Source organism: Apodemus sylvaticus, chromosome 5 (assembly GCF_947179515.1).
Source record: "Apodemus sylvaticus chromosome 5, mApoSyl1.1, whole genome shotgun sequence".
In the NCBI taxonomy this organism is placed as follows: Eukaryota; Metazoa; Chordata; class Mammalia; order Rodentia; family Muridae; genus Apodemus; species Apodemus sylvaticus.
In genome coordinates, this window is record NC_067476.1 from 163703039 (window position 1) to 163716300 (window position 13262).

Genomic DNA, 13262 nt, shown 5'->3' on the forward strand with positions numbered 1-13262 from the left:
AGTGTTCCTGTCTGGAGAAGTGATGGGCCCTTCAGGAGAACACGAGGTGTCTTGTTAAGAGTTTTATGGCTATAAAGAGACAACATGACCAAGGCAAGTCTTAGAAGGACAACATTTAATTGGGGCTGGCTTAAAAGTTCAGAGGTTCAATCCATTATCAAGGCGGGAACATGGCAGCATCCAAGCAGGCATGATGCAGGAGGAGGTGAGAGTTCTGCATCTTCATCTGAAGGCCGCTAGCAGAATACTGACTTCCAGGCAGCTAGGATGAGGGTCTTAAAGCCCATGCCCACAGACACACCTACTCCAACAAGACCATGCCTTCTAATAGTGCCACTCCCTGGGCTGAGCATATACAAACCCTCTGAGTGCTCTGTGTGGCTGATGCGGGCCCACCTGACTTTGGCGCCTGCTGGCTTCTACCAGCTCAGCAGTGAAACACTCGGGCCCCTGACCAAAGCCTTGTTCCCTGGTCTCAGAGAAGCCCTGTCCACTGGCTGAAGGACCCCAAACAGCCTGCTTGGCTTTTCTGTGCCTTGATTTCATTTTCTGCAGAAAAAGAATCTATGTCCCTGTGGGATAGTGGATGTGCCACCAGACAGAACTGGTAAGGTAGTAGCAAAAGTTCAGAACCCCAAACTCAAATTCTGTCCTGGAGCATGTGACACAACACCCGACTCAGAGGACCATGAGAACCCAGAGTTCTCCATGCTAATAAGGTATCTATATAGGCCCCGAGGGCTTAGCCAGTAAGATTCCCTTCCTGGGCATTCCTTCCTGAAAAGATATTCAGTCTCTGGTTCACCCTGAGTAAGTCTTATGCATCCTTCGTCACCATGAATAAACAGTTTGGACAAGCAAGGACTGTCTCTCTTATCAAGGACTGCCATGGGGGAGGCCTTCATCATACAGAGCTGTGCCTAAGTTTCAGGTAGAAGGTCTCCCTCCACTCCTGGCACTCACCCTGAGCGAAGCCAGACTACCCTGCCCCAGGCTCCTCTCAGGCCCTTGCTCCCCCCCAACCCCCAATGCCCAGTTCTCAACACTTCATAAGCATAACCAAACCACCACACTGGATATATTATCTATTATGTCTGGTCACCCTTAGTGTGGGCATCCAGGCACAGAATGGCCTCAACCCAGAAAAGGTTCCTTCTGAGGCCACTCAGGTGACAACTGAGAGAGGAGCCAAGAATCACCAATGCAGGGACAGAACATACCCGCCCCCAGTACCTTCCCAGGTGTCCCCAAGCTACCAGGACTCAGGCTTTGTTCCTTGTGTTTTGCTGCCCAAGACAGGGCTGCAGGGTCTAGCCCATGAAGGGACAAGCATCTCAGGGACTTGGCTTTCAGTGACTCACACTACACAAAGCACACAGGGCTAGTGTGCAAGAGCATCTGTGGGGTACAAGGACTCATGTGACCACTGAAGGTGACCATGTGCCTTCCCTCCCCCAAACTCCTCCCCCCAACACTAGTCATCACAAGGGGAAGAAATTAACATACCAGGACAGGAACTTCATGGCCCTGACCTGAGAGGAAGTCTGAAGACAAACTGGTTTCAGGGACTCTGGGTATCCTCAAGATGCCCCACAATCCAATAGCCATTCGGGATGGTGACATTTTGGCTTGCCAAAGCAAAAAGACAAAGCACAGAGGAGAAACATCCACCATGTTCCGAGTACACACCTGGGCTAGGCCGAGTGGGCGTCAGAAAAGGCTGCCCTGTGGGGTCAGCAGCTTCCTGGATCCTGACTCTCTTTTGAGTTGGCAAGGTTGGAGGCTCATTTCTGGCCTGAGATCGTTCCAGGAGACCATAACTGGGCTGTCAAAGTGGTGGTATCCAGTTGGCTTTTCTCTGGCACTCACATGCACTGCAGCAGAGAGGCTCTGGGATCACAGTCCTGCCGAGTGGCACAGACATATTTTTATATCCAATTAAAAACAGTCAAGAAACTGAAGAATTTCTTTAGGCCTCAGGAGACATCTCCTCTTTTCTGGTTAGCAGACATCTGACCTAATGACTCTCTCTTTGGTTCATTGCTCCCAAGATGGAAAGGAAGGGGCTCCACACCTCCACAGGGGCTGTATACCTGGAGAGGTGCGTGCCAGGGGTTGCACACCTGGGAGCTGAACACCTGGAGGTCACATCCCTGCCTGTGCACGCTATGACCTTGACTGTCAGGCCTACCGTGTGTTGGTCTCTTCCCATTAGGCTGTTCTGAACAGAACACTCCATGACCTGTGTCAAACACCAATCTAATTGTATCAGGCATGGTTCTCTAGAGTCACAGAATGTGTGGGTAGTTTCTATATTGTTAGGGAATTTTGTTGATGACTTACAGTCTGTAGTCCAACTCCCCAACAATGGTCAGCAGCAGCTGTGGATGGAAGTCCAAGGATCTAGCAGTTGCTCAGTCTCACGGGGTAAGCAGGCAGGGAACAGTGAGTCTTCCTTCTTCCAATGTCCTCATGTAGGTCTCCAGCAGAGGGTGTGGCCCAGATTAAAGCCATCTTTTAATCCCAGATGACCTTGAACTCAGAGATCTCCTTGTCTTAATCTTCTGGGATTCATAGCCACTATGCTTCAAGATCTCCAAGATTCAGATCAGAAACTTGTATCTCTGAGCCTCCAGATTAGGATCATAGGTGAGTCTTCTAATTCTGGATTGTAGATCATTCCAGATATAGTCAAGTTGACAACCAGGAATAGCCTCTACACTAATATCCCAGCATATCATGTCTTCATCGAATTGGTCCCAACTCCCAGAGCACAAAACCCTCTCTGTTCCATGCCAACCCAGTGGAGACCAATGAGACCTCTTAGGCGTCGTCTTCCAACTTCTGAGCTAGCTGAGGCCTGGCATGGAACACATCACTTATGAGGTGGCTGGGCCTGTGCTTGCCTCAAGACTGCACTAAGGAGCCGAAAGCTTGTACATTGCCTCCCTGGGGAACTGCTCATATGCATATTCTAGAGCAGCTGACTCATGATCCAGAAACCCGTGTCCCTCAAGAAAAGAACTACACCACGGTGCCCAGGTCCTTGGAGAAACACTGATTCCCAGAGGCCTCTGAACCAGGTGTGGCAAAGGCTATAGTTGGTGCTAAGAGGGACAGAGGAGTGCAGAGCCTTAGCACACCACAACCCAAGACCTTGCCTATGGCCCTGCCATGTCCACGTGTGTTTAGGGTGGATCAGAACCCTCCTGCAACAGCTGATGACATATGTGATCTGAGGGGCCCTCAAATGCCCGTTGTGACCGCTGGAAGATGCTCACCAGTAGCATGAGGCTCTGCTCCTGCAGCCCTTACGGTTTTGTGAGAGAGGGTGCTTGTGAAGAAAGAAAGCTTCATGCCGCCCACTGCTCTGCTTCCTGGAGGGTAACCCATGCAGCCACTGGCTCTAACCCCTGTGCCCTCATTCCCACCTGCTGTCCATGACGGTACCTTCGCCAGAACCTGAACCTGCAGACTGTGAGCTTCTGAACCTTTGGTGTGTCCTTATAGTCGTGAAGAGACTCCTGGCTCCAAACCGAAGGGGAAGGCACCAAAGGGCCCCAGTAATGGCTGAAGCAATGACCTCATGCAGACCTGGGAGGTGGGGTGTTTTACATACAGATGCCCAGTGGCAGGCATACATGCCACAACAAACAGAGTTTGGAATGATAGCTGAACTCCCAGGAACCCAAGTCAGAGAGTAAAGGCTTTAGAATGCACTAAGAGAATATCATGCAGCCACCAGCTCTGCAGTCTCAGCCGGTCCTGCTGTGGATAAGCCTGCCACACATCAGCCTGTGAAGCCATCTGGCAAGAGGAACCTGAGACAGACGGAGGGTTAGGGAAGAGGCAGACATCGCAGGCGTTCCAAGGATAGAGAATAAGGGAGTTGCTTGGAGTGGGGAACTCCTGAGAAATGGAGGCCGACCGATGGCCAGGCAAGTCTACAGGTTGTGAAAATAAGTCCAGCTGAGTAGTGTTCTAATCCCACCTCCATGGCTATGACAGGGAGTGGACAGGGGTGGGGGTACAGCACTCTGCCAGTCAGGCTCTGCCACAGCCGAAGGGGAGCCATGTAAGAAATCAGGTCACACTTGGCCCTCACTGAGGTGACCACCAAGCCTGGTGTCAACATCTGCCCTGTTCTTCTAGTCACACCTAGCCCCAGCCCCTCCAGAATCACTCTGCTCTGGCCACCCATACACATACACACACATACACACATACACACACACACACACATATACATACACACACACACACACATACACACACAGGCATGTGCACATATGCATACAGATCTATGTACACATATGAATCCATACAAACAGATACACAGGTGTGTGCTTACAAACACTTAAATATTCACTTATCCATATACACATACCAGTATGCATATATACATTCTTGGCCCCTGCCCCAGGGCCTTTGTACAAGTACTTCCAGCTTCCCCAGGACCCACCCTCCCTGACTTGCTGTGACCAAAGCTAGGTGGCTAGAAAGAATCTTTTATTAATACCTATAATAGTGTCTGGCATACAGCTGGTGCTCAATGAGTGTTTACTGGATGCTGTATGGGACCAGGAGCTGTTAGCTAATGCCACCCATGTCAGGAATGTAGAGGAACTGTTGGCAAGCAGAGGCTGGCCACCCCAACAGTCTCACACACAGATCTGAGGCCATGCAACCAGGGCCAGCTCAATCCTAGCACTTTGCCATCCTAGGACCACTAGGTGGCCCTCTGTGGGTGGAAGCTGAAGTCCATGGTCCGCACAGGTCAGGGATGAATCAGTCAGAGGACTTCAGGCCCCAGGAGCTCTCTGCCGCATGCTCTGTGAGGGCCCAAGATGTGCCGAGGACAACCCCATGAGATGATCATTTGTGCTAGGATTGATTTTAATCAGCAACACATTAGAGGGGCCCATGTGATAACAGCTTAATGACTGTTACAGAGATAATCTATTTTATTCTCAGCTGGTTCCCGTGGTAATTACATTTCTGTTGTGTTTAATTCATAACTTGATCATTTATTCCAAGTTGTGTTGGCCTTGGACTGCAGGCTCTTGGAAACTTCCTCAGAAGGAGCTCGGACTGAATGCTTCCTCTCTGCCTCTGCCTCTGCCTCTGCCTCTGCCTCTGCCTCTGCCTCTGCCTCTGCCTCTGCCTCTGCCTCTGCCTCTGCCTCTGCCTCTGCCTCTGCCTCTGCCTCTGCCCCTGTGCATCCCTTCCTCCTTCCCTTCCTCCCTCTTCCCGCCTTCTCTTTTCCCTTCCTCTCTTGCTTTTCCTTCCCTTCCTCCTGTCTTTAATGGTGGCAATTGAGGTTGACCATCCCAGATCAGGGCACATCCTCTCCCATGGTTGAGTGATTCCCTCTAATCATGCAAGGGCCTCATAGACACTTTGACTCATGCCTCAGTTTCCCTACTTCCAAAAAAGAGTGATACCATGGCCTGGCTTCACCAAGGCCTCATTACTAATGAATGCAGACTTTATTAATGAACCAAAGGCATCCTCATTCTACAGAGAAAGAAATGGCACAGAGTGGTTAGCCTGTGGTAGCCACGCATAGTACCAGGTGATGCCTGCCAGGCATGTAGCCTCCTCTTGGAGCGCCAATCTTCCCAAACACTCTGTCTGTTGTGCTAGTGTGTCTTCAATGCTTGATACTGACATCTCTAAGCAGATTGAGAGCCACCTGCTTCTAACAAACGTAGCTAGCCACCCTCGTGCCCCTTCAGGATGGTCTTGGGTACTCCACGGCCTAAGATTGTCATTGAAGTCAAGGCCTCTGATACACACCTCCTTCTTGCCCCCAGATCCACCGCTATTCCAGGAGAGCAGTTTAATTCCAGGAGAACAGTTGAGGAGCCCTCAGTGATTAATTGGCAGCTGCCCAACTGCCAGGCAATTACCACACCTGGAAGTCACTAATTAGGAGCCTGATTAGCCCCAGGCCCCTTCCTCACCCCATGACCAAGTAAATGTGTATTGTGTCTCACGACCATCAAGGAAACACAACAAGAACAGTTGCTGTTAATTTCTTACTCTCCCCAGAAGCCTCTGTGGGCTCCTGCAGAGGGACCAAGGGACAAACAGTAATAGGAAGGCCAGGGACAGCCTAAGACAGGACAGGACCTGTCAGAGCAGGGGTGAGTGGAGATGGGTGAGTAGGGAGGGTGTGTGGAGGGGCGCGCAGGGTGAGCAGCCACTGAGAGGAGCTCTGAGCTCAGCTCCTTTGCTTGGTTTCACTTGTCAGAGGCAGGTGGTTTCCCCCTTTTGTCTTGATTGCTCTTAGGACAGAAGAGAATAGATTCAGAAAGATGTATCACGCAGTTTGTGCCTCGCAAATAGTTCCCCTCTAATTGGATTTTGACCAGGGTCATGATAAATGCCCAGAATGCACATTGCCATGAAGGATTCTGCTCTGGAGGAAGCACCAGGTCCCTGGTCAAACGGGGATGGGCTGGGACTGGGAGGCTAGGCCTTCATTCACACCCAGCTCTGGGTCACCCTGGGGAGGCTCTCCAGATTTTTCCAAGAGTTAGAGCTGACCCTCCCTCCTCCCTCCTTTCTCTCCAGCCTGCCTTGCTCTCTTTCTTCCCTTCTTTCCCCTCCCCCCAATTGCTTCTCTCCCTCTCTTCCCTGTCTGTACTTATGAAGCTGGTAAAAGGGATCTCTGGCCTTCTCTCAGCTCGGTGGCTGATAAAGTCCTGAATCCTGCGAGCTAAGGAATTAGGAAGAGAGCTGGGTGGGGAAGTTCTTCCGGGTGGGTGGCGGTGGTTCCTGGGTCCAGCGCCTCCCTCTATGGCTGGGTGATCTTGGCCCCCACATCTGGGTAAAGCGGCTCTGTCCTCGAGCAGAGCCGCCCACAGACTCTTTCTGAGAAAAATGAGCTTTGCATCTCTATAAATCTCCCGCACCCCTGTGCGCAGCTTCCTGGCCAGGATGACAGGTGATGGCTAAATAGCTATTCACAAGACATTATCTCCAAGCAGCAGCTCAAATGAGCCTTTTCTCAGTGCGCAGCTGAGACAGGCGCGTCCCTCTGTTTGCGGAGGACAGCAGTCGACCGTGGAGAGGCGTGCAGTCTATTACCCCACTAATACCACAGTTGTGACTGAACGTCATGTTCTACAGCTCCGGAATGACGAAAACTCAGCCATGCTGAAAAGCAGGGAGGGGAGACCGGGAGGAAAGGGCAAAGTCTGCTAAGGAGAATGAGGCACAAAGAGAGAAAGAGGCCACTGGACAAAGGGGATACCCCTCCACCCATTCCCTCCACCGAGGAGCCTTCGCCATCGTCGCCAAAGGCTTTTCTCTGATACCCACAAGGCCCCCTGTCCAGTGTTTCTCAACCTGTGGGTCTCAACCCCTTTGGGGGTCAAATGACCCTTTCACAGGGGTCACCTATAACCATCTGCATATCAGATATTTACATAACGATTCATAACAGTACCAAAATGATTGTTGGGGTTTACGCGACCAGAACTGTGTTAAAGGGTTGCAGCATTAGGAAGGTTGAGAACCATTGTCCCAAACAGACAGCTTGCTCCTCACCCCAATGCATTTTAGGGGTTTTTTGAGGGGGGAGGGGCTGAACACATTGTTTCTCTGTGTAGATTTGGCTGCCCTGAGATCTGTAGACCAGGCTGTCTTCAGACTCACAAATACCACCTTCCTCCTGAGTGCTAAGATTAAAGGTATACCCCTCCACTACCCTGCTGAGCATTAGGATTTGCGAGTGTGTCCCCGCCCTTAAGCAATGTAGCCAAAATGCCTCCTCTGTGTAGCCCTGACCCTGTGCACCCCTAAGCCTGTTATCCCTGCCTCTTACCCATGAGCCTGCTTACCACAGACCTTGCTCAATCTCAACACTACTCACCCCTTATTCCGCTCACCCCTTATTCTGCTCACCCCTGACCCTGCTCACCCCTGATCCTGCTTAATTCTCACCTCTGTTTACCTTGATTACACTAAACCTTGACCCAACTCACTGCTGACCTTGTTGACCGCTGACCCTGCTCACACCACATCCTAACCACATCCTCTCCTAACTCCATCATCTTGTCTACGCACACACATACACAGAGAGAGAGAGAGACAGAGAGACAGAGAGACAGAGGCACACAGAGAGAGACAGAGACATACAGAGAAAGACAGAGAGAGACAGAGAAAGACAGAAACAGAAAGCAGCTCTGCTTCTGTTTCCTGAGTTTTTTGCAAGCACACTGGACACCTCTACATGTAAGCAGAATAGAGCTGACTTTGCAGGAAAGCCCAGGGCTCTAAGCCTTTGATGGCCAGTCTCCAACTTCACATAAAGGTTGGCCCCAGGGGATGGAAGGAATGGGGGATGACTGTAACCCCTACCCTACTCCGGCTGATTGAGGAAGGCAGTGACTTGCTGTGGTGTAGCTTGCAGGGTAGCAGCCATGGCCCAGCCGCCTGGAGGCACCTCACACACATGGAACCCACAGAACTGGGTGTGGGGGACTTCAGGATCTGCCTGGCTAAGAGGAGGAGGACTTATTTTGTGAGGAACTCATTAAATCCTTCAAAGAAGGTACATTAGCACCTATCTCAGCAGGAGCCCACATCAGCACTTCAGTTTGGAAAGGCAGATTCATCACAAAAGCCCCTGAAGTTAATCTCCCAGCCAGGTGTGGTGTATACCTCCAAATACCAGCGCTCAGAGTCACAGGCAGGAGCATAACCTGGATGGATCCTTCCACCATCCTTCCCGACTAAGGCGGGTTGTGCTCTGTGTCTCCCGGGCTACACGCCTTCTTTTGATATCCTGTCTTCTTCCATGGCATGTAGGGATTGTGTGAAAACCAGAGCTGGAAGAGGTTATCCTTCCACCGAGGAGGCCAGACACACAAGGGATACCTGCAGCTTGCTGGGCAATGGCCCTGTGGCCTCTAGGACTGGGTGAGTAGGGGGTTCCTTTGTGAGATGCAGTAGAAGGGACTATCCTATCCCAGCACCTTGATCACTCAAGTATTTCGACCCCACACTCACCCCATTCTGGGATTGATTCTTTTTCAGAAATGTCGTGGAAGTCTCCAGCCCATTAAAATGACCTGGAAGGTGGTAGCCATGCCTAAAACTCCACAGAGGTTGAGAGGTTGAAAGGTACCTTGGCAAGAAGAGATGATCCTGGCTGTCAACATCCCAAAAGCTCACCCGACGAGAGCCCTGTGTGAGAGAGAAGCTGGCATGGAGGAAGGAGGGTTAAGGCAGCAAACCTCTGACTGACTTCACTCTACTCTGCTTATCCGTGGTTCTGTTAACCCAGGCCGCACCTCTTCAATGTGGAGGCCACACCCCTCAGCTGCATGGCTGCACAGTCGCATACCTGTGCGCTGAAGGACAGTGCTCTGGATTCCTGACAGAGCAGATGGAGTCCATGGCTGAACTGTACCTGTGACACTCCCGGTCCCACTTACCCTTCCTTCTCCCTGTTGCTTCCCAAGCCTCATTCCAATGTATTGCCTTACCTGCCCCTGCCCCAAGGGTTTCCGGACACAGGGGTCTGCAGGGTCCCTTAAGTCCCAGCATCAATATTGATCTCCCAACCACCTCCAGGGAAAAACCAGCTTCAGAGGGGCATGGCCTGGTGACCTGCTTCCCTCCCTGCTCAGGGGAGTTGAGTCCCCACAGGAAAGCAGAGGAACAGAAGAGACCGGCAGCCATACTCATGTAATTCCGCCAAAGCACAGCCCCTCCCCACCCCCCACACCCCGGGCAGAAGGCCTGCTCTACTCTCCCATGCTCTCAGCTTCGCCATTTATTTCACAGCAGAGGGGCTGTGGGGACATTAGCATTCATGTGCTCAGCAGTGAAGCACCACGCCACTGGCAAGCAGAGAGAGGATTATGAGAAGGCAACAACCACCCTACCAGCTTCCAATGCTCTGACTGGTTGTTTCACAGAACCCAAGGTGGAGAAAACAGCTTCATCATTTGTTTTGGTTTGCTGATTGTCCTGTTGGCTCTGCTGGTGTGGTGTCAGACCCGCCCCCCCCCCCCAAGAGTCTCTGCTCAGTTCAGTGTTTTCCAGCTCACAGCTAACCTCACTGTGTCCTTCCTGTTTATGGTACGGATAGTCTCTGACAAAATGGAGACTCTCTCCTCAGTGCATAGGCAGTTTCAGAATGGAGTTCAGTGACAACCTTCCAGGGGTGTCCCTCAGCACTGGTGAAGGAGAACTGACTACAGATAGCAGCAGTATAGGGGAATACCAGAACAGGGAAGTGGGAAGGGGTAGATGGGGAAAAGGGGAGGGAAGAGGGCTTATGGGACTTTCGGAGAGTGGGGAGCCAGAAAAGGGGAAATCATTTGAAATATAAATAAAGAATATATCGAATAAAAAAAAAAGAAGTCCTCAAAATCCTCTTCAAGTAGGTCACCAGCCACACTTAGGAAAGCCCCAGAAGAGTCAAGTGTTGCATGTCCCAGACTGGGATCTCTTGTATGACTTTTTATGAGAAGACACAAACAAACATCTACCCACCCCAGACCAGTACTGGCAACACAGAGAAGAAACATTTCCACTCAAGTCTAGCATAGTGAACTAGTGAGTTTTTTTAGGATTTCCCTCCTTCCCTCCCTCCCTCCCTCCCTCCCTCCCTCCCTCCCTCCCTCCCTCCCTCCCTCCCTCCTCCCCCCTCTCTCTCCCTCCCTCCCTCTCTCCCTTCCTTCCTTCCTTCCTTCCTTTCAAGATTTATTTATTTTATGCAACCACACTGTAGCTGTCTTCAGACATACCAGAAGAGGGCATTGAATCCCATTACAGATGGTTGCTGGACATTGAACTCAGGCCCTCTGGAAGAGCAGTCAGTGCTCTTAACCCCTGAGCCATCTCTCCAGCCTTTTGGGGGATTTCTGACAGGAGCATGCATGACTGAGGTATCCACTCTTGAGAAGCCTACAGAGAGCTACATCCCAGGGTCTTATTGCACAATATGTGGGCAGTTCCATCCTTTTAAAGGATCTTCCCTCCCCAGCCACTGTTACTGCTTATATAACCCTGGGCCTTGGGGGTCTTGTAAACTTCAGGAGCTTCCTGTGTCTTGTATGTTTTGTTTACTTTCTGAATATTACAGGCCTCCTTCCTCTTTTCCAGGGATCTCAATTTGGAGAAAATCACTAGATAACAAATGTGCTCAGGCCCTTAGGACTGTTCAGCAAGATCTTGTGCACAGGCCTAGAAGACCAAAATCCAGGAGGCTGTAGTACTAGATACAGTCCTTGCTACTGTGTGCCTGTGAGATGCCCTTCACAGGCTTACATGTTTGAACACCTGGTCTCTAAGCTGGAAGTACTGTTCAGAGAGATTGTGGAATCTTTGGGAAGTAGGGCCTACATGGCAGTCATAAGTTACTAGGGCCAGACTTAAGGGTTCCAACCCTACCCTGTGTCTGGTCTCAAGTTTTTTGGTCATTTGGCAGGTGAGAGGTTGCCACTACCTTGGGCAGATCTAGACCTGCTACTATGGTGGACTAATCATGAACTGTGAGCTAAAATAAACCCTTCCTCCCTTAAGTTGCCTATATCAGAGGTTTGGTCACAGCAATGAGAAAGGTTAACTAAGAAGTCCTCAATGGATATTAGCCTAGAAACTTTGAATACCCAAGACATAATCCACATACTAAATGATGTCCAAGAACGGAGGAGTGGCCCCTGGTTCTGGAAAGACTCAGTGCAGCAGTGTAGGGGAATACCAGAACAGGGAAGTGGGAAGGGGTAGATGGGGAAACGGGGGGGGGGGGGGGGAGGGAAGAGGGCTTATGGGACTTTCGGAGAGTGGGGAGCCAGAAAAGGGGAAATCATTTGAAATGTAAATAAAGAATATATCGAATAAATAAAAAAAAGAAGTCCTCAAAATCCTCTTCAAGTAACATGCTCATGCAAAGGTGGTCTGCTGAGGGGAGTTACATGCTCATGCTGTGGGGGAGCTGTGTGCCTGTGCAGTGGTGGCCTGCTGTTGGGGAGCTGACACAGGAAGAAGCACGTCCCCTCTGTTCTGCTCTCACACACCCAGAGTAGCTCAGCAACAAACATCTCAGTTATCCAGCCTCAGAATTCCCAGAGAAAAGGGAAATTATTCACACGTGACACTGTCAAGATTTTCCAGCTGGTCATGGACCATGGGTCATGGGCTTGCTCTTGCCCCCCCCCCTTTCTTCTGTTCACAGTCTTGGTCTTATCTTGTGGTTGTAGCAGAAGCCTCAGGAGTCACCATCCAAAGTGCCCCATCTGTGCTCAAGGACACATGGCCACCATGTCAGATGCCAGAGAGGGGAGCCAGAGTCAGACTATCTCAAAGAAAAATGGAGCAGGGTAGAAAGCAGGTGTCATGGGACTCAGGACTTAGAGCCCTGCCACCAATGCTCCAGGCTTCTTGCCACCCCTACTCTTCCCTGGGTGACCAGAAACCCACTTACCAATCAGTGAGGAACGGCCTGTCCACCTGGCAAGCACAGCGGAAGGATCCCACATGTGTATAGTAGACAGTGCCTGTGAACCTGGACCATTCCCCAGGCACTTCTAACTGCCTGGCAGGGAAGAGTGGAGACAGCCAGTCCACTCTAGGCCCTGCAGGCCTGACTACAAGGAACAGAAACCTTGGGACCCCACAGAAGAAGCAGGGTAAGTCTCAAAACAAAGGGACCGTTTCTGGTCTGGGTAGGCAGAGGAGAGCTTCTGGCATGTCTTGAAGGTAATCAAAGGGTTAGTGGGCTTCCCCACAGAGGGCATTTGGGAAGAGACTACAGACAGAGACTCCAGATTTATCATAGACCTGCAAGATGACTCAGATAATAAAAATACCAAGCTGTTAAACCAGACAGCCTGAGATCAATTCCTTCCCCTGATCCTACACTGTGGATGGAAAGTACCGGCTTCTCACGCACATATGTGAGTGCACATATGCATGAACACACACACACACACACACACACACACACACACACAAGCACTCTACCACTAAACTACAGCCCAGGTACTCCAAGGCTTCTTTAAAAGAAAAGTAAACATCACACCACCTCTGTTTGTCACTGTGCTCATTATAGACGGATGTACAGTCAAAACATCACATTGAGTACACACAGGAGGGAGGGAAGGAGAAGGGAGGAGGTAGGGGAGGAGGGAGGGAGGGAAGGAAGGAGGTAAAGTGAGCCTGCAAGAGCTTAGATTCCTGCAAGATTCCCCCTAGATCCGGCCATTGTAAAGGTAATGGCGTTTGAGTCTCCTGGGCGT